Raw genomic sequence first — 22,060 nt, forward strand, 5'->3', positions numbered from 1 at the left:
ACTCCTCTCTCCAGCTGCAATTGCTGTTGCTTCCCCACCTTCTTAACTCCCTTCCCCCAGAGGTGCTACCGCCGTCGCTGACGGGCTCGGCCTCGGCCAGCGGTGGGGCCGTCTTGGAGCCGGCTGGCATCGGCTCTACTGGACATAGGGGAAGCTTCTAGCAGCTTCCCACAGAAGGCCACCCCTGCAGAGCCCCCGCTACCAGAACCTTGCCACACAAACATGGTACAGCAAGTCACAAAAGGAATACTACACAAGAAAATTATTCCAGTTTTGGAAATATTCCTGATACATATGCCATTCATAGTATTCAATATGTATTTGACACACAGTCTAAAACTATTTGTGTGGAAATTCAAGAGAGTTACATCTTTCATATATGAAAAATTCTAACTTTTAGATAAACTTTCTCATGATGTGCATTTGTTCTGAGTCAAAATTAAATGCAACTAATACTATTATTACTCTACGTTTCCTCAAAACTATGTTTTGTGAAAGAACATTTATAAAGGAAAGGATATCTAAGTATTTGAGAGAAGATGTAAAGATCATAGTCTCTATCATTTATTTTGTATTTATAAAAGGGTTGGGATTCTTCTCCCTTTTTTTTTTTTTTCATCCCTTATCTGATTATTTAGGTGTATTGTTTCCACTCTTGCTTTTTATGTGGAGAAAAAGAAGTCACCAAGTAAATTATTAGTATGTGCTTATATTTCAAGGCATACTTCAAGAATAATTCAGGATGGAAGGGACCTCAGGAGGTCTCTAGTCTAACCTGCTCAAAACATGGTCAGCTCTGGGGTCAGACCAAGTTGCTCAGGGCTTTGTCCAGTCTGGTCTTGAAAATCTCCAAGGATGGAGAGTGCAAACCCTCTCTAGGCACCCTGTTCCAGCGCCTGACCCTGCTAACAGTGAAGAAGTTCCATTGCTGTGTATCTGGTTCATACTGTCCTGGCATGTGGCATATGCCTCAGAAATAAGTATTTACTGGTTTTCATCTGAAATAGAATGTAAGTGCTGTGCAACCTGGACTGTAACAAAGTTATAAATCATATAACTGAATGACAATATTGTGACAATACTCTGAATAAATTAATATATTGTACAAAAGTAGCCCTGTAATGACAAAGACATCGAGTTAATGAGTTAAACTCTACAGTTTTCTGGTCCATATGTCTCGATCCAGTTACACAGATATTATGCCCACCATATAGATTGAAGTGTCTCTGTATACTTTGTTATTCTCAATCTCTTTTTAGGATTTAAAAACTTTCAAAATAAGGATCCTTTTCTCTGGATAATGATCTAAGAATTTCCATTATGATGTTTGGCTCAGTAACATGTTTCTTGCTAAACACATGTAAAAGGCAATTCTTTGTCTTCTGTCACTGCAGAAGTTGTCTTTATTGTGCATGCAGCACAGAGATGAATAGTCAGCTTTACAGGAATATACTGGAAATGCATTTGTTAAGGTTACAACTTTGGAACTCGTGGTATGACATATTTCTACTCTTCAGCTGCAGAACAATCCATGATTTACCTTTGCAGTCATACAAGCTTATCTCCTCTTGTGATTGATGTGTTACTGTAGCCAAAAATCGAGATGTTACCTCAGCCCAGGCAATTATCTTACATAATAACAGGGTAACATAACCGAAAGAAAAAGGAATTGATGGAATTCAGTATTCAGCCATATGTCTGAGCATACACCTTTCCACTTTGACATCATGTGTACAGGTACTGTGTTCTACAGAAGATTATGCAATATTGGAAATAACAACTTGTAACAGTAGTAGTGTACAATTACCACGAATGGAATTGAGTACTGTGCTGAATCCAGGTACTTTATTGATTTGTGAAAGATGATTACCCAAGTACGTGGTGGTTTTTGCATAACCCCCTGTAATGATTTCCTGGTAAAATCATGGCTTTTATCCTGTTTTCTGAAACAGTTAGTTGACAATCAACATGTATGAGTATGAGTGAGTATGCATTCAATAGCAGACACAGCTTTGTTCAAGGCAAAGACCTGTTGTGGGCTGCTACGAGAACTAGTTTCATAAAAGCAGAGCAGGCACCTGCATCTTACTGTGTGGAAGCTCATCTGTGCACATGAGGGGCTCTTCGAGAAAACAGGAATTTCTTTCTCCTGACCAAAACCTGGAACAGTCAAGTCTCTTCAGCAGTTTACTTCTGGAAGACTGATACATACCAGAATATTACACAAACAACTTGAGTGATACTTAAATGCTGGTAAGTTAAGTTTTCGCTTGTGAATTTTGCTTTTATTTCTTTGTTTTTTCATGTCTGGACTTCTGTAACCTGTTACCTGACACATTATATCACTGTTTTGAGGAAATTCTGGAAAGTGGCAAAGAACACAAGCAGTAGATAATTCTTTCTCTTTTTACCTTTGGTCCCTCTCTGTCATCTTTTCTTTGCAAAGCTCAAATAAGTAATATAAACAGTAACATTGGTGACTCCTCTTCTGTCAGAATTATTGTCCTAGGGATGGTATTCATGCCAAGGAACTTCTCATTCTTCACATACAGCTAACATGAATGTGCAGGGGAGCAGATGGGCATCGAAGTGCTGCAAGTGCAATGCGTTTATACTGTAAGTTGCTTATGTTTCTGTAGTACACTTGGTGTTGGTGGTGCTGTATACATGTACTAACATGTGTATTATTTTCCTTTCAGATTTCAAGATTAACTTTCTGCAAGTCCAGAAAGATCCACCTATATATTAGGTAAATGCGTGATACTTTTCTCCTGCAAAACCTACCTAAGTTCCTATCAAAGTTTGTTCTCTTGCTGACCAAGAAGAATTAGCTTTTCCTTATCTCTATTTTTATTCATTTATGAAAAGATGGGCTTAAAGAAGTGGGGTTTACATTTTGCTATGAGAGCAGAAAACCCTATACCTCACTGTGTCCAAAATTTGCATTTTACCCTATAATGTGCTATGTACAGCATGGCCTTCTGTTTTTCTTTTACAGTGACTCTTCATGTGGAACTGATTGTATGGGTGTGGGGAACTTGCTTTCATTATAAAACTACAAGTTATTTGCGAAATATGTTAGATTTCTTAAAGAAATAAAATGTTGTTTTTAACTGTTGTATCGGTGTGTTTTATTATGACTATAAAGGAATTCTGAACACAGTAAAACATGGAAAAATTTTAAAGTCTGCTGAGAGAAGATGACAGCAAGATTGGAATCCCTGGAAGCTGATTTTTCTATTTTTATATCTGAAAAATTATATACAAATAATTGTATAAAAATACTATATATTTTTAAAAATATTTATTTTGGATAGGAGATCTTGAAAGTGATGGAAATATAAGTAGCATTTGTATTGTGCACATTCCTGTCAATTTGTGCTACTGAGTGATGCATGTACAGACTTCTAGTCACCTTGTTTTGGAGATACAATTTTTTGCAACTGAACAGTGGGCTTCTATTTGCACATATTTACATATGTACTAGCTTATTTAGCGATGAAACTGTACTCGGGGACACTTTGTTCTGTGGCTGGATGCCAACTTGCTTTTGATTTTAAGAAATTAAAAGATACTTAATAAATTAGGTCATTATCCCTATGCCTGTTACAAATGGTATGGCTGTAATTTTACCAAATGTCAAATTGTAAATACATTGATATAATTATCATTTAAGGATTGCATAGCTTTAGTGGCCATATATGAACAGGCATCTTAACATGTTCTCATACTTCAAAGCATATCTTAAAATGTCTTGCTTTTACAGGGAGTTCTCTAGCCTGATTAGAACTTGAGCTTTGGCCTTCTGGGAATACTGAATCAGAGTTGAAAACTGGAGCCAGGGTGCTTCATCTACACTTCTGTTACAGGCATTTCTGAGCAAGGGTATCTTTTGACTGTCTCACGACCAGTGAAAGTCATCTGTTCTCTGCTGCCATTCAGTTTTTCACTTGTTCTGGTTCTCAAGTGTCTGTAAGCAATCTTTCATATTTTTAATCCACCATTTCCATCATATTTCTGATATATACCTTGAGGTAGAGTATTGCAAACACAAACAACAGTTTCACATGGATTTCTCACAGTAGTGTTGCAAACTCAAATTAAGGGCTTTTTATTTTAAAATATTTACCATGTGATCTTTTCTACTTTTAAAAGACCATTAGTAAGCCTTGTCAGCAATTTACTGTGGAGATAGAACGTAACAGAAGAATTGGACTCTTGACGCTTGAGGATTGCTTGAATTGTTTCTATATACCATATTAGTCAAACAAATTTTATGGCACTTGATCCCTTGCTGAGACAAAGCCCCAGCTCAGCCTTTGAAAAATATTTTCCTTGTAGACATAGACAATGCTTACAAATATTAGGCGTCCCAATTTTATTCAGGCTATTCAGAAAATACTCACCCTAGGTTGGTGTACCTATAGGCCAGGAATATGGTCAAGGTTGGTTGGCTGATCTTTTGCAGGGGGAGGAAAATAATTTTAGTAGAAGAGTTCAAAGTTTTAAGCATTTTATTTATGATTCCAGCTTTTTAGGAGAGATCAGGTAAGTATTTGGAAAATTTGATGTCTATGGCATTCAACAGTAGGGCAAAGAAAAAAATTCATTCAACAAAAAAGGACAGAAGGAGACTTTTACAGGTGCAATGTTCAAAAGTACTTTGGGATATCCTGACATGATAAACAAATAAATGATATATCACCAGTTGATTCCAGTGAGAGCAAGATTAGAGAGCTACTCAAATTCTCCGAAAGGTCTAACCAATATTCCCTGAAGCTTTTTTTTTTTTTTATACTCCAATACTGGTTCTGTTTTAAACTCTGCTCTATGGTAGAGAGAGAGATCTTGCTAAAAAAACTCTAAAAATGACAATGAAACCAAGACTCTTAGCTTCACCTAAACTATATTTTAACAACTTAATAGAAAAGGTTAGTGACTGTACCCGTGCTATTGTAGGAAAAAAATTGTAGGTGCTCATTAAGTTAATCTCTTGAATCATTGTCATAGCACTATCCTTTAGAGGAAAAATGAACTATGTAGAGTCCTGAAGTGTAGTTTCATCAGCACAGATGAATAGAAATAGTTATTCAACTTGCGCCATTCCCTATGGAAGCACATATGAGAACAGCAGCGTTTATTTTGCCTTATTTACAGCTGGCACTCAGGAAAACCAAGTTTGAGTCACAGACTAATTCTGAAGGTGAAATACTGGCAGTGGGAGGCATGTGTCATTCTGAGAATTACTGGTTTCCAAGGTGGAGTGCCGAGAAAAGGAACATATCAGACACAGCCTTTGAAACATAAAACTTACTTTGTGTTTTGTTTTACAGCTGAGGAAATCGGCTGTAATATCTCTCTTAGTATGCTGTCAGGCATAAATAAATAAGTAAAATAAATAAATAAATAAAACCAAGTCAGGCCAGTATTAAATGTCTAGAGAGATATTCTCTCTTGAGACAAACTAGAGAAGAGCTGGGCATATGATGTGGGTGTATGTGTTTTTTCCATGGACTCTAGCATGGTAAAACCAATAATTTAACCTGAATATTCTCAGTTGATTGGAGGGTATGCTTATAAGATTAGAAAAATACAGCTACTCTCATTGTACAGCAGTACTCAAGGGGTTACATAGCTGCATTTCCCTTAAGTAACTCTAGTGTAGTACTTTTTCTCAAATGTGGTTGTGAACATAGGGCAGAGTTTCTCTGTTAGTATCTGGTTTACTACCTTTGGCATGAAGTCATTTTAGTCTTGCATTCAGGTTGATATTTGATGACTACAGTAGTAAATGTTACTCATGACAAGGACGAACATGCTGGAATTTATCATTGTGTTTCTTTTTTTTGAGACATAGTACTAGTTTCAGTAGCCTGCATGTCAGACAGAATTGACCATCATCTTACTTTTGCCCACACTTCAGTGCATAAACTCACTGGTTTACAGATAGAATGAGAATGAAGATTATACTGAGAAGTAGGCAGTTAGATACAGTAAAAACTTACTTAGCCAATAAAAAAAAGGTGCTCCCTTGTATTGCTGTAGCTGTGAGATACTATCCAATACACCAATGCTATATTCTAAGCAGCTTTTCTGTCCCTGCTTTATAGAGTACTGCACTTTTTTTTTTTTTTTCTGGGTATGAAACCTGCTGTTGGAAGAAGAACTTTCTTGAAATGGCTGGTGCAACTTGTCTTTCCTGCTTGAGTATAAGCTAGCGCCTCCCACTGAGCTAAGCTCCTGTGACCACTTCTGTAATTGTGTTTCTTCTTGGGATAGAAAAGCATTATCTTGAATGAATACTGTGATATTAACATGGCTGTTCTGGAGTCAGAAAGGATCTCAGGTTATATAGAATATACAATATAGTTTTGTGATAGCACTTGCTCTTACTGGGAAGATACAATGGTTTTGAATGCAACATGTTTTCCTTAAATACAGTGATTTAGGCAACCTAGAGCAGGTGCTTGTTTTGTGTGGTTTTGGTTTTGGTTTTGAGTTTGGTGGTTTTTTTAATTCTCCCTTCAGAGATTTGGATGATTGTAGAAAGTACTTTAGCCAGAAGGTAGAACAAAGCTCACTAGGGAGGCTCCAGCTGGGACTGAAAATACAGCATTGTCGGTTCCACATCCTCCTGAGTTAACACATGAGGTCACTTGACTGGCCAAAAAGGAACTCAGTTTTATTAAGGGCCTATCATTCTCTTATGACAAATACATCTCCAAATTTCCTAGTTTGCTTATGAATATTGGCTATTCCATGAGTGTCTGAACTTCGAAGACGTAAGCTCAGCCATCAGCTTGAGCCTATTATCCCTAGTAAGTTATTCAGAATAAATTACAAACTACTTCCAAAGGCAGGATAAATGTAAGCCTTAAATAATTATGAGGATGATGAGTAGGCAAGCCTTTTTAGTTAGATCTTTCCTTATCTAAATTGTTTTTTTCAATCATGGTAAAAATATCAAAGTATACAGTAAAAATATCTCTGAGTAAAATATCAGAATCTGTTGCAGGGGAAGATAATTAGCAGATAGTGTGCATCTGTTCTTACAGACTCAAAGAAGGGCAGATGAGCTGATGTGGAGCTCTGTGTATTTTAACCTGGACTATTTTCAGCCCCTTGGTTATCTTAGTATCTGTCCACTGCATTGCAGCTCTCTGCAAAAAGGAGTATCTAACAGTAATTCAGTGTTATTTGTACAGTGCATCCTAAAGCATATGTGGAACTTTAAAGTTCTGATTTTGCTTATGATGGAAATGACTGATGCTAGTGTATTTTCCTGGTCAATATGGACAGAGGAGTTCATTGCAAAAAGAAATGCAGAGTCCTTCTTTCTCATTAAAATCTGATCAATTAAATGTTGACTATAAGCTCGTTCCATTCAAAGGTGTTTGTATAAGAAGAGATGTTCTCGTCTAAAGACATTGTTGCAACTATAACACATGGTCTGGAAGTGTGTATACCTCTTTTGAGCTGAATGTTGCTGTCTCTGCTAATAGCTGCTATTGTTGATGTGCCATGATACCTAGAGCCTTTAATAAACACATTTGCATTCCAGATTATTGTATGAGAATGGGAAAATGTCATTAATATACTGAGTTTTACCCGCAGAAGCATTCTGCTGTCATCAGTATGACACAATGGCTAAATGAGATTTTTCCTGTTCAGAGAACAACTTGAGCATTCTCTTCTTGATGGCTAATGTTAGACGTCAAAGTTGTGAGGTTAGTCTGCTCTGAATTGCCATCTGAACAAGGCAGGTTTTGGTGCTTTGTGTTGTCCTCAAGGGGGACCTGTCTCCTCAGACTGAGTAGTCTAACTTTGGCATCAGTGCCTCAATGTACACAGCATGAAATCCTTCTTGACTGAAATTTCTAAATTGATCAACATAGCCACATTTGATGATACAGCATTACAATTAAGGGAAGAAACACAAAAATAAATACTAATTTGTAAAAATGTTGTGTCTGTTTTTCAGAATAAATGTAACAATTTAGTTAAACACATTTAAATATAATTTAAGTTCTCTTTATTTGTAACATTCTTTTTGATGAGGAAATTACTGGGTGTAATTTACTGGGTGTCTGCAGCTCAGTTACATACTGTTGCATTTTAAGTTGTTCAAGCTAGTGCGAAAAGACCTTGGGATGTGGGTGATCACATAGGTATCTCAGAAATTTCTGTTTTGCACAGATAGGTATGCTGGCTTTTGAAAGCGTGATTGTGCTTCCATAAATCCTGCTAATGGTTGAGTATTTCATCTATAGGACAGGGTTATTGTTCATTCTTCATCCATTTGTTACATATCTGTATGCACTGTATGACTCCTCTGAAAATTGTTCATAGTAAAGAATGAAAGAAAGAGCACTGTAACTTTGAGGGTATCTTGAGAAAGAAAAGATGGCCTATTGGAGTTGATGCGTTACACAATATTCCCATTCCTGAACATGAAGAAAAGCTGGCATCTTCCTGAAGACTAGCCCAGCCAGTTCAAATTTTATGTATGCTTTATGTTGATGATGTGAATTTTCAGATTGTTAGAATCAAGTATAAGAAGGTAATTTATAGATGTTAAAAGATATTTAATTTTTTTTTTCAGTCTGAATTTAAAATACAAGTTTTCTATTTCCCCTTTGGAATATTTGGGGGGAAAAGGGGTCATAAGGCAGTTTGTGTGAACAAGAGGAGAGTCCTGTGTCAGCAGCACTCTGACATAATTTGTTTGTAACAAGGAGGAGTTTTCGCTTCATCTCATTCGGGTTTTTGTCATATACTTAACGCTTCATTGCTGTGCTCTTTACATAAAGAAGATGCTTTTTAAGATCTTACTGCAGGTTATGGAGTTTCCCTGCTTCAGTGGCCTGCATGAGTTTAGCCTCCACTGCAGTTGTTTTTTCTTCCCTTGGTTCCAAGTTTACTTTTTAAATTCAGCTTTCATTCTCATTCCTTTTACATGGTCAGTCTTAATTCTTCTGTCTCTTCTGTTAAAGTATTTCCAAAGTACCAACTTTAGAACCTTTAGTACCAACCTCAGATTTTTCTGAGAATATCCATTCTTGCTTATTAATCTTCAATCTACAAATGAGGGGGAACAGCTGACTGGACCACTCTTTTTCCTTATATAAAAGAATGCTCAGGCCCCTTGCACAACGCAAAAAGTCTTGCACGTATCTGTAAAATTCCACCCATTCTTAACACATCTGGATTTTTTCAAAGCTCCACAAAGTCCACATTCTTGTGAACTCACAGCCTAACAATTTGATAATAAACCCCACCGTTTCAGGATGGCAGCCTAGCATCAGATTAACAGTTGTTATCTATTGTAAACCAAATTGACTACTCACATGTTCCGATGTTATTTCTAGACATGCTGATTACTTAAATTCCTTGTGATCTGTGTCATAATTCCAGATGTGTTAAATGTGTTGTGAAGTATGTCCATACATTTGACCAAACCTGAAACTTTTTCTTGAGTGGTTTCCTAAAGGGATGTCTACCTACAGAAAATTGGCAAGTTCCCTTTTTGGTCATAAAAGCAATTCTAGGCTTTTTGGATTTTTTTTTTTTTTCCTTGTCTTTTTTTTACATCATTTTTTGTCACCATTTTCCCTTGTAGGAGTAAATGCATACATAGAGTGCCTCCCTCTATGCATCTGTTAAGTGGATTAGTAAGGCATGCCCCAATCAGAAAAGAAATTGCTAGGTTTTTCCTTAATGCGTTTGCCAGTATGTCCTGCTCAGTGGCACTGGCACAAAATGTTACAAGTTAATGCAGTCTGTGTGTCTACCCTGCCACATCATGGGGAGTGTAGTGTATCTCACTACTGACCATTTCATGCTGAGCCTATGATTATTTGTTTTCTGAGTTCCTTTGTTGGAATCGTCAACAAGGGATTGCTCTCCTTATTCTGAATATTTTTTAATAAAACATGCGCCAGAGTATTTGCAAAGCTGGCAGCACGGCAAGACCTTGCACCCTCTGCTGCCAATTGAGGAGCTCTCAAGGCTGCTGCCAGCACAGTGGCACCATTAGAGGCACAGTGACCAGAGAGAAATCACCTCTAGGCAGTCACACTAAGAGTTGGAAATGCTAATGATTTTAAATGAGCAGCAGAACTTATTTGTCCAATTATTTTTAAAATTCTAGTCTGCAAATCTTGTCAGCTGTGTATCACCCCCTGCCACCAGTGCAAATTTTTCCTATTTGTGTGACTGCCTTTTCATTTTGAACCTAACACTCCTTTTCTTGAGTTGATCCCATGTGGTGGTGCCTGGACCATTTCTGAACAGCAGAATAGTTTGCTGGAGGCAGTAGATGTCCTATATTTTGACATTAATAAGGTTCCTGATGTTGCCTCGATGACATTCTTATAAACAAGGTGGGGAAACAGATTAGAGAAAAACACACTTGGAAATAACATGAAGAACATGATTGCAGTTAACTGGAAGGATACAATTTTGAATCAAGCCCATCTTCAGTGTTTTCATTTAATGATCTGAAAATTATGAAACTTGCCTAAACATTTGAGTAACTTGAGAGGATAGAGTTAGGATTTAAAGGATCTCATCTAGCTCGACAAGTGGTCTGTAAAAATTAAATTCCAAATTTTACACCTAAGAATGGCACCTCAGAACTGGGAAATGACTAGGTAGGTGTCAGTCCAGAGTAGGGATGCGGGAATCAAAAAAAATTTAAAAAAACCAAAACAAAACAAAAAAAAAACCAACCCCAAAATCCAAAAACTGGGGATATATCATGGGTTGCAATGTGACACTGATTCCTTGTCAGCATGTTGTGACAATGGTAAAGCTGACATCAGGGTCTGCAGGGAACTGCTATTTGTAAAATAACTAAAGTAATCTTTCTGCTCTGTTCCATAGTCGTAAGTACTCAGTGGTCAGGCTACATCCTTCCATGGGCTGCACCTCAAGAAAGATTTGTATCAATTACAGAACATCTAAGGGATAGCAATGAAGTTAATTCAAGACCTCGAAAACAGGACTTAAAAGAAAGGTTGAGTGGCGGTTGTTCTAGCAGAAGAGGAATCTTAAGGAAGCAGTGGGATGAGTCTTCAAATATACAAAAGGTACTGTAAAGAGGAAGAGGATAATCTGTTCTCTATGATGTTGGTTAGTACAAGAAGTAATGAACTTAAATTGCAGCAATGAAAGTTCAAAGTGAAGATGGTGGGGACGGGAAAGTATAATGATAACCATAGTGAAATACAGGGTTAGACTGTGGCTCTTTCATCCTCCTCAACCCGTGGGAGGGCTTTCAAGACAAGAAAAAAACCCCTGTTTGACAGGAATTGTGGAGGTACAATTGCCCCTAACCTTGCAGATAAATGATTTTTGCCTGAATGGCAGATGGATATACCAGCATGAAATTATCATGGCATAAACGGTTGATTAAAAACCGAAAGTAAGGCTTGACAAACAGTTTAAGGAGTTGACATGTCTTACTCAAGGACTATATTTGCATTTCCCTCCTACCAGTCTGAAGCACAGCTAGAATAAGTATCTATTAACGTAACCTGGAACATTGCCCTTTCCTCTTCAGGTTTCAAGAGAGTAAAGGTTGTTTGGATTTATTTTCTAGTAGAAGATCGTCTATGCTGTCTGCATGTGATGGCGTACACTTCCTCTTGAAATGCGTACAAGGAGCAGTAAATACTAAGTATACCGCTGTTCATATTAGGTAGTATTTAAATATACATAAAATGGACATCTTTCGGTATTCACAGCTGCAGAACAGGTTGAGCTTTATAAGCTCTGACTTTGTCAATGCGTGTTGGGTCTTCCTCTAGAATAGCCCTGGGAAGTAGGTAAAGTAGGTATCATGTTTTCAATTACCTTGTGTGTGTAATTTCTGTGCTATGAAAATAGTTTAAAAGAGAACGGATACTAGTGGTTTTGGTTGTGATTTTCGGGTTGGGTTTTTTTTTGTTGTGTTTGGGTTTTTTTGTTTGTTTGGGTTTTTTTCTGAGGGAGAAATTACTATCTGCAGATGTGATCTGGCTTCAGTACTGTGCGTGTTTTCTTCGTTGTTTCTGTTGCTTATGATAGTGAAAGAAAAAGCCCATAAAAACTTGTAATGTTATAAACCGGGTAAAGCAGACTTTTGTTGGAAGGCTGTTTTTTTCATTTCCTCTGGAACTAACAGTGGCATTGCTGTGTTTTGAGCAATTTCAGTTTGTCAGTATTCCTGGCTTTGGGTGTTCATGAAAATGGCAATGTTCTGGGTTGCTGTTTAGGAACTAATGTATTTCTGTTAACCCTGTTTTGTTTCCAATGTTTTGCTCTGGAAATGTTTTTTTTTTCTCTTTTTGTGTTCTTTTAGTTTCTTCTGGTAGTGAGATACTGCTTGATAGGTATCATTCTTTTGGGAATCGGGTATTAGTTTATAGCTGGTCCTAATATCCCAAAGGAGACCAGTGTGAAGAAGAAATGGTGATGTCGTGGTTCCAATTCTCTCTACAGAACAGATCAGCAGGGGAGGGAATGTCATGCTGCATTATTTAAAGATGCCATATTGCAACAAGTATTTCCAGGATTTTTCAGATGAACATGTAGGAATGAAACAGAAATCTAGTTTGGATTCTTTATGCTGTGTGGTTTCTCATTACCCCTTGTTTCAAATCTGGGACTTATCTTTCTTAACCTAAGATTTTTCAAGAAAAAACTTCAACGAGGAAGCAGAATATTACTATTTCTTCAAATGCGGATATGCCGGGGATCTCGCTGCCAGTGCGCTTGTGTAGTGTGTGATCTATGGTGTATGCCCAGAAAGTGGAAAGAGGCTGTTTTCTGTCTTCAAACATCATCATTTCATTCCTCTCTGCTACGTGTTGTACTCTGTCCTGCTCCTTAGTTATAAGGAGTTGTCCTTCCTGTAATTAACCTTAGCAGGTTTCTGTTATGACAGGGAAAGGTAGTGATGTCATATTTAAAGTCAATGAGTTTTGTGTTATTAGCATGTTCTATGTAAACAGATTGTGGTAAAAGTAACCAAACCCGTAGAAGCAAAGTCACACATGTATAAAATGAAGTATTATTCAGTTTAGTACTTTTAAAACAATATGCACTACCAGTGCAAAATATTTTTCTTGCTGAAAGTCGTAAATCAAAGAGCAGCATTTACTGTTTTGTAACATATGCTCATGCTTGGCAGAAAGCATGTCGAATGACAGTGCTTAGGGTATTAAAGTTTTAACAAAACGTCAGAGAAAACTGGAAACATTAATCCACAAATCTGTCATAAAGATTGCATTGTAAGGTGGTTTCAGCATGAATTCTAGGGACATATAGCAGCTTAAAATATAATCTAGTATAATCTATATCAGTGAGATATTTATCTAACATGATTGCAACAGAGATGTCTTTTCTTGTTAATTTATTAGGATAATGAAAATTGCAGTCCTTTTAGAACAATGCAAAGAACAAGTTTTACTCAAAACCAATATTAGTGCTGGAACCAAAACTTTCTTTTTCTTCTATATACATTTATGAAAAGATGCATCTAGTTTGGAGTATGCTGAAGACTGGCAGCCTGCTGTATGGAAGTCTGTGGTGCTGCTGTCCTCTGTTATCATGGATTGCTGCTCTGGGCATTAGCGTGTGTAGCCCAGCAAAGCGACACGATAGAAATACAATATAAACCATAGAATTGATGTGCTGAAGTGGAAGACAAAACATCGCTCAGAGGAATCTCTGAGGGAAAGAATTTCATATAGGAGTAATCAAGTGAAGGTCTTTTCCAGTGGAGCTGGAATTTAAAAAGCTCTGTCTGTAATGCTAAAGAAAAATCCTAAATTATTTTGAAGAGTTGCAATTCATAAACTAGGGTTTTGATTACCATGCTCCTTGGTTTTATGGAAACTGTATTATGTGGAAAAAATGTTTGAATCACAGTGAGTTTTGAGTATTCATATAGGTCCTCAGTGTACATATTTTTCAGTGTTATGGAAGGATTTTAAATTCAGCTATTTTTTTCATTGACATGATTTGTAATGTGACAAGCTGTAATATATCACTAATATCCCATAAAAATGTATCTGATTTTGTTAAAATTCCACAAGTGATGCAGTTAAAATACTTTCTAGTATACTTGATGTCAATGGCTATACTTACACTGATCAGTCAAACACTGGGACAGGAGAGCAGAAATCTCTTTACCGGATTTTTTTTCTCAAAAGGTAAACTCATGCTAAATATTGTGATGGAGGACCTTTGCTGCAGTTGCTGCCATGGCAAGGCAGCGTTTGCACGTGATGGTGAAGAAGCGTTTCCTGGCAGGTCTCCTGGGTGACCAGGTGTAAAGCATGGCAGAGATGGCATGTCCCAGACATCTTCGTGCTCTCTGGGGAGACATGACAGCCATTTCACTACGCTCTGCTCTCCAGCACCTGGGAAGTGTCAGTGCCCAAGAGGGACAGTTATCATCACTGATAGAGGGCACAGTCTTATATTGTTAGGGCGAGGAGTCAAAAGGGGTCAGCTCTTCACAAAAGATCAGGCACTCGATTCTGGCCAGTCTTGTGTCTGTCTAAATGGACATATTCCAGCCTCTTTTTAAAAGTTAAGGTTTGCATTTCATAATTATTTAAAATATGTTATGGGAGGACTGAGGAAATTCTGACTGATACATTGCTATGGAAGAATAGTTTAAATAAGGATGAAAGTTATTACTCTGTATGTATTCAGATCATGTTTGACCTGAGTGATTTTCCGGATACCCTGGAAGATGATGTATGCACCTAAATATTACACTTCTTTCATGTATCCTTACTTTTCCCTCTTTTTTTTTTTCTTTTCTTTTTTTTTTAACTAGTGACAGTGAGAGAGAAATCAATGCCCAGTTTTGTAGATTCTGTAATATGAAAGGACAAGGTTGCAAGAAAAAATATTTCAATAACCAAAAGTAATTGTGTAAATTAATTTTTTGTATCTGAGCAAACAATATTTATAAGTCACTGTTGACTTGCTTGGTGTGGTAGGGAGAGTTGCATGGGAAAAACGCCATATGATTGCCTTACTAAGGACTGTATCATAATGCAAGTATAAAGTATGGCAATTATAGTAACAAAGTTCAACTAGAAGATTCTACTGTTGGATTTAGGATCCCCCATGTTATGTTATTCATATGCTTTGGAGAAGAGAGATGTTTGAGGATATTAGTCCTTTTAATGTTGTTCAGGTACGTGCCAGCAGTACACCCCATATATCTGTGATGCTTTACTTGTCTTCAGACCGTTAATGTTCACAGTTTATAGTAGATAATAAAACTGGCATGGTTTCACAGGCAAATTGAACATATTGTTTCATTACCATGGTTTGTTTGTGGCTGCATAATATTTTTGACGATCTTTCCCCTGTAGTATGAGATCAATATTAAAAGAAATTACAACCTTCAGTTCAGGAGCATGTAATTTTGCTATGTGAGTCTGCAGAATTCTTGTAGATGCTAAGAGAGGTAACAAAACAGCCTCAGAGTAGCATTTGTCTGATGAGTTAGGGTTTAGCTCGCTCAAGGATAATGATCTAAAAGTCAGGCATCTAGCTCAATAAACTGTTGGGTCTCCCTGTATTGACAAGGGAAAGTTGTATATCCACCAGAAATCAGGTCATCACACCTATCTTAAGAGGAGATGAATACTCTTCTGGAGGTTGTTCCTTCTTTCCAGTTTCTGCAGATGGAGTCTAGTTGTCTTGCACTGCTGAGATCCCCAGAATTCTCAGTATGTTATTTTTGTGCTTTTGCGGTATCATCATTTGAGGTATATTCTGTCTTGCTTCTTCTGCTGATAAAACTGGAATTTTCCTCAAATTCCCATTTTCTGTGTCTACGGAATGTGCGTTTCATATCCAAACAGCAACTCTATAATCTGGACAGTTGACCATAGGTCTTAATGCTTGCTCATGAGTACTTGTCTTTATATAAATATATTTGAATCCTAAGAGGCTTTTATTACGGTAGTTTATTCAAAATGAGAATGGTTTCAGGTTAGGTATAATCATGATTTGAAGGACTGTACTTCATTCATTTTCTTGTATTGCATGAAAAAACCCTCTTATGTTATAAGTATTTATATCTCTATATTCTTTCAGAGAAAATGTCTTCATTCCAAAGTTACCTTTAGAATGATGTGTTGTCAGGGCTAGAGGAGTTAGTCCCATAACACTGGAAGCAAGGCTTAGTGCCTCTAACATTGCGTGCATTTTCCCCTTGATATTTTTTTTTAATTTCCAGGTTATCTAAACACAGCCCATCACTCAACACGGTTCCTTATGTGCTGAGCAGAGCCTTTGCAGCTCACTCCTGTGTGGTTCATGGATTAAAAGCCAACCTGACAACATCATGCCATCCTAGTATGATTGGTATTGCTTTGGCTAAATTTGTATCTTGTAGATGAAATTCATGACTAAATGCTAATCGATATGTGAGTATAATTGTTACAAGGAAAAGGAGCAGGAAATGTCAAATATTTCAGGTATGTAACCCACTTCAAAGTGGTGTACACTGGTGCCAGGCCCTGGAGACTGTACCTGATGAAAGTTTGCATTTAATGAGTGCTGCTTGTAAGGTGTGAGAGAAGATGCATTTCTTTTTGTGGAGCAGGTCACTAATTTTTGTTACTAGCTTGACAAAATCTTGTACCTCTCAAAGAAAACTCATTTATGGGAGTTGTGTCTCAGTAAGGGTGAGTATCTGGCATGGGATAGGATCAGACTGGGAAACAGATTTCTAATTCTACATTTACTACTCGTTTGGTCACTTCTGTGGCCTGTGGTGACATCTATCTGTCCTATAGTTTCTTTTTCTGCTCGATTAGTGTTTCTCTGGCTAACAAACCCACTGTAAGAGTTGAAGCTGTTGTAATCTAGAATGATTTGGTTGTTAGTTATATAGAATATTAGGAAGAAGCTGCTCATAGTAAGAGAAGTGTAAGTGTAATATAATGTAGCTTCTGATAGAGAATGGTACTGCTGTGGAGTAACTGCTGAAGTCTATTGTGTTTTCAGGTTTTCAGCAATAATTGCTATCAGTATTATGCCCTTTACATCTAATTACCTTGTTATATAAAGCCGTTTTCGTAAAGCTTTTTCTCTTCCACACAACGTTTTATGTTTCAGGCATCTAATGAATCCCCAAGAGAAAGCATACTCTATACAGATTGGCTCCATTATTGAAAACCTCATAGTAAGATAATATTATAGTCTGTTACACATTAGTTTTCCAGTGATTGTTTCTTGCCTTTCTTACAGATTCCAAGCAGAAATTGATAGCATTAGGCAGTATATAAGAGTACACTAATCTGATTTCTCTTCCTTAAGACTACTAGCTATATGCCATCTGTTAATTGGAACACAATTAACTGATTATATTATATTTTTGATACATTTCAGTACTTATAACATTATAAAAAAGGAGGAATTTGGTATTATTTATCTAGGTATTTTCAAGGAAAGTAAATTATTTCAGTTAATCAAGAGATTTTCAGTATCAACAAGATTTGAAAAATAGAGCGGGTATCTTGAAATCCAGGAGATTAAGCGCACTTCACCTGATTGCATTTATGTAACGTATGCATGAATTCCTGATTAGTCCCCTTTCTCTATTTCTTTGACTGTAGACTTCCCCCCCCTTACAAAACAGAGAAATACTTAGAATTTTGCTAGCTAAGAGAGTGTACTTTCCAGAAATACTCAGGATAGCCTCCCATCTGAAATGGTTCAATTGGTGCGTTTTATTTTTTACTGTAGAGGAAATCAGCATTGACTAAAACTAGATACTTCGAATATTGAGGGCATTTGCAGATAAGAATGTGAGTGCAGTGGGGAGAAAAAATTGTTGCTTTTGTGTCACAACCAATCTTCTACAAGGACATAGAATTTTACGTCTTTTCTTCTAAAACTGTAAAGTATCAAGTACGAGAATAAATGTTTGTCACAGGAAACAGACGTTCCTGTGTAGATTTAAAAAAGCCACCAAAAAGCCACCCAAAGCAGAGACCAGAATAAGCCCTGCTGCACATGTTATTAACAGCAGCAGAGCTGAGGGAGACGTGAGGATCGGGAACGTTTCAGTGAGGAACCCTCAGGTCAGCGTTTTCAGCAAAACTTGGGCAACAAGGTCATGCTGGTTCGGATGCTGCAATTATTTTGTCAACTTTGCAGCCTGCCAGAGCTTTTATGTGGTTTGGGTTTCAGAGCTGTTTTGGGCTTTGGCTTTTTGTTTATTTGTGCTTTTTTTCCCCCTTTTTGTGTAGTGTAAACTCTGACAGTAAAGGTGAGAGGTCAGAACAGTTCAGGACTGAAGATACAGAGGAAATAAGATACTGTGTGAGGTTTTCTGTTCAAAACTGGTTTACAAATTTAGATTATGAGATTATGCTATTACCTACTTTTTTACTGAGTAAAATATAAAATTGATGTGGAATGTGTGGAGCATATTTACTTGAGATCACTGATACTTAATTATGATTTCAGAGAGAGGCTAAATTTGATATAGCTGGCTTCTTTACTGTGTGAAAGACACAAATGTGTCTTTCATTCACATGCACAACATTCACAAGCATAAAGCCAGAAGGAATAGAGTACTGATCAGCACAGTTGCATCGTGAATCGATCCATTTTCTTATTGCTTAAATCTGACAGTTTTGATAAGCATGTGATGGATAAAGTGAAAAGTAATGTGTGCAAGCATATTCCTTGCACATTTTTCAATTTTCTTACAGCTGCTTTGTCCCATTTCAGTTAGAAACCTTTTCTTATTAAGGGAATTCATTATTAGCAGGAAGAAAAAACAATATTATGTGAAAAAATAACGTTTAAGTGACTAGCTACTTTTCAGCATTGCATATTGATCAAAGCTGTCTTAGTGCCAATCAGGTAGGTCTTCTCCAATCTTCAGTAACAGCTGATCCAGCTTAGTAGTTGTTATTCTTAGACAGAAAAGAAAGAGTTGGAATTAGTACGCCTTTCTATTAATTGCTTTTGTGATTTTTTTCAAGCACATCATTAGGATGGGGTAGGGGGAGGTGTGAGTGTGGGGGACTGTTGATTCCTCAGTGACTGCAAATTCTTTAGTGTATTCATGTAGTTTGTTATATGTCTTAAGAAAAAAAGAGGAACTTCTAGATACTTAATGGGAAAAATTGTATATATAAATTGAAATCCTTTAAATTGGTCTGTGTTAAAGATATGCAGAGTATATATCTACATATATGTATATAAACTAGCATGAGGTAGCATTTTTAGTTCTTGTAAACCATCAGTTGCCTATTTAAAGTACTAGGCAATTGATATATGTGTTAATACAGAAATCTAGTTTTTAGTTATGAAAGTTAATGTACAGAAAATCAATGGAAGAGGTGGAATGGCTGTCTTTAAAGGCTCAATTACCAAGTAGTTCCTTGTATCTAAATCAAGTCAAGAGTGATGTGTAAGTGGCCCAAAATGTTATTTTGTGTTCCCACAGAAACATTTATTTGCTGTTTAAACTGTTGACCAGCAAAAGTGAACTGCTGACTGATTGTTTTACCATTTTGCTATTGAACTACATGCAATTAAAAGCATAAAAAGTTCACTGTCAGGTAGCATCAACACCAGCCATCTTCAACAAATACAGAAAGCATGTAAGAAACACATAATTTATTAAAATAGGAAAGATTAACTAGATGAGAGAGGATTTTCCAGGAATATTCACTGAATTTAGATGAAAGGAAAGTTAGAGTCAGTACATTCCTACTTTTCCCCTTGAATTTACTTTTCACTATGTATGTTTCTTTCTGGTTATGCCTGTATCAATCTGTAGATATGCTTCAGTCATTACCCAGCAAAACGTATAAATGATTTCATGTGACTCTGAGTCCCAGCCTAAGCACTAGAAGCATGTTTCTTGCATGGCACCTACACTTGTTCCTAGTTTCATTAACGCCCAGAACAGAGTGGTGTGTTGCACACACTAGAATTTCTCATATCTGTTACCAGTAGTGATCTCAGTCTTGTTTTACTATCATAGCACTTGTGACCCAGGTGGTTACGGAGTGGGAGCACAGTGAAAAGCATAGCGATAGCAATCAGCATAACACAAACTCAAATATTCTGTTGTGGGAGACAAGGCAATAATAGAAAGTGGAGATTCAAGCCTATGCTGTAATTCTTTGTTCATTGTGTCTTTTATCAGACGGATTTGAGCAAACTTGGACTCAAAATTGCAACTTGCAAAGGAGGCCAACTACAACAGACAAATGGAAAATAAGTCTAGAGAGGAGCTTTTCAAAATAAGTACTGACAGTGCTAGGTACTTGTCTCTACTCCAAACCTGACAGTGGTTCACTCATTTTTCCTTCCTTGCTTATATATTTTAGATGAAAGATACGCTCTCACTGTGACTACTGGAATGTGCAAAGGTTTTGGGACAGGAGCATTGTCCTAAGGACTATGCTTCACAGATTACACAGATTATTGTGATACCAGCTCAGACAGCACCTGTTTTTCAACAGTTTGTTAGCAATCAAGCTTTTAGACCTGAAACTCCCTTTAAGGTATCTTAAGTAATGTTTTAGTCTCTTAAAAATGTTGATTCCTACCTATTGTAGAGATTTAAAAGCAGTGCTGTTTTGGGAAGAGTTAAAATACCCAATTTAATAGATGCAGGTCATGATTGATATTAGATGCACACATGGGAATTGAGTCATTTCTTTAATCAACGGCTCATAGCCACTTTACAGTGGATAATTAATGTCACTTGCTGAGAGCTAAGCTAGGGTAACAAAATACTCTAGGTGAGAAGCGAGTTGGGAAGAAAATCCACAGTGCACAAACAAGTAGCATTCACACAGCACACATCATACCCTGGAGACTTCCGTGCCAGTGTAAAAGCAACTTTACAGAAGCAAATGTGTTCACAAAATAAATCGGATTTGTTAAAGATTTATATATTTAATAAAGCCACTACAGAAAAGATAGTAATTGCTATTGTTTTGATGGTTTTGCAAAATGGACTTCCAAAACATTCTTGTTTTCACTCAAGATCACAGAATCACAAAATCTTTGGCTTGGAAGGGACCTTTAAAGGTCATCTAGTCCAACCCCCCTGTAGCGAGCAAGGACATCTTCAACTGGACCAGGTTGCGCAGAGCCCCATCCAGCCTGACCTTGAATGTCTCCAGGGATGGGGCATCTGCCACCTCCCTGGGCAACCTGTGCCAGTGTTCCACCACCCTCACTGTGAATTTTTTTTTCCTTATGTCTAGTCAGAATCTGTCCTGGTTTTGTTTACAACCATCACCCCTTGTCCTATTGCTACAGGCCCTACTAAAAAGTCTGTCCTCACCTTTCCTACAGGCCCCCTTTAAGTACTGGAAGGCTGCGAGAAGGTCCCCCAGAGCCTTCTCTTCTCCGGGCTGAACAACCCCAACTCTCTTAGCCTGTCCTCACAGCAGAGCTGTTCCAGCCTTCTAATCATTTTCATGGCCCTCCTCTGGACCTTCTCCAACAGGTCCACGTCTCTCCTGTGCTGAGGGCTCCAGAGCTGGATCGCTTGTATTCTAGCCAAGCTAGATGTGTTATTCTAAACATTTTCCTCTATTATTGCCTGGTGGTTCATGTTCTTTCTCCCCTCGGAGAACCTATTGCATTATTTCTCCCTATTTATGCCACCAGGAAAAGCAGTTAAGAAAATTATTATTAGTGACATACTGTAGACAATAGGGCAAAGATTTGCCAAAGGTAGGCTTGTCTGTAGTCATTCCTACTCCACTTTGACACTGTATCCACCTTTTCTCATTAAAATGTTAGGCATAATGCGTTTTGCATAAATTTATACAAGGCAAAGCCAGATAGTTTGACATCTTCAGTGTCTTTTTTTTTTCCCCAGAAGAATATAAAACATCTCAAGTTTTCTCAGTGCACTGAATACTTATGAAATTTTTTCTAGAGGTGTTCACTGAATTTTCACTGTTGTAATTAACATGTGGGACTTTGTACATTTCAGTTGAAGGATTAACTACTTCTGCCCTTCTTCATGATACACAGTATGATCATTCCCTTC

The sequence above is a fragment of the Phaethon lepturus genome, unplaced genomic scaffold (genome assembly GCF_000687285.1).
Source record: "Phaethon lepturus isolate BGI_N335 unplaced genomic scaffold, ASM68728v1 scaffold7684, whole genome shotgun sequence".
In the NCBI taxonomy this organism is placed as follows: Eukaryota; Metazoa; Chordata; class Aves; order Phaethontiformes; family Phaethontidae; genus Phaethon; species Phaethon lepturus.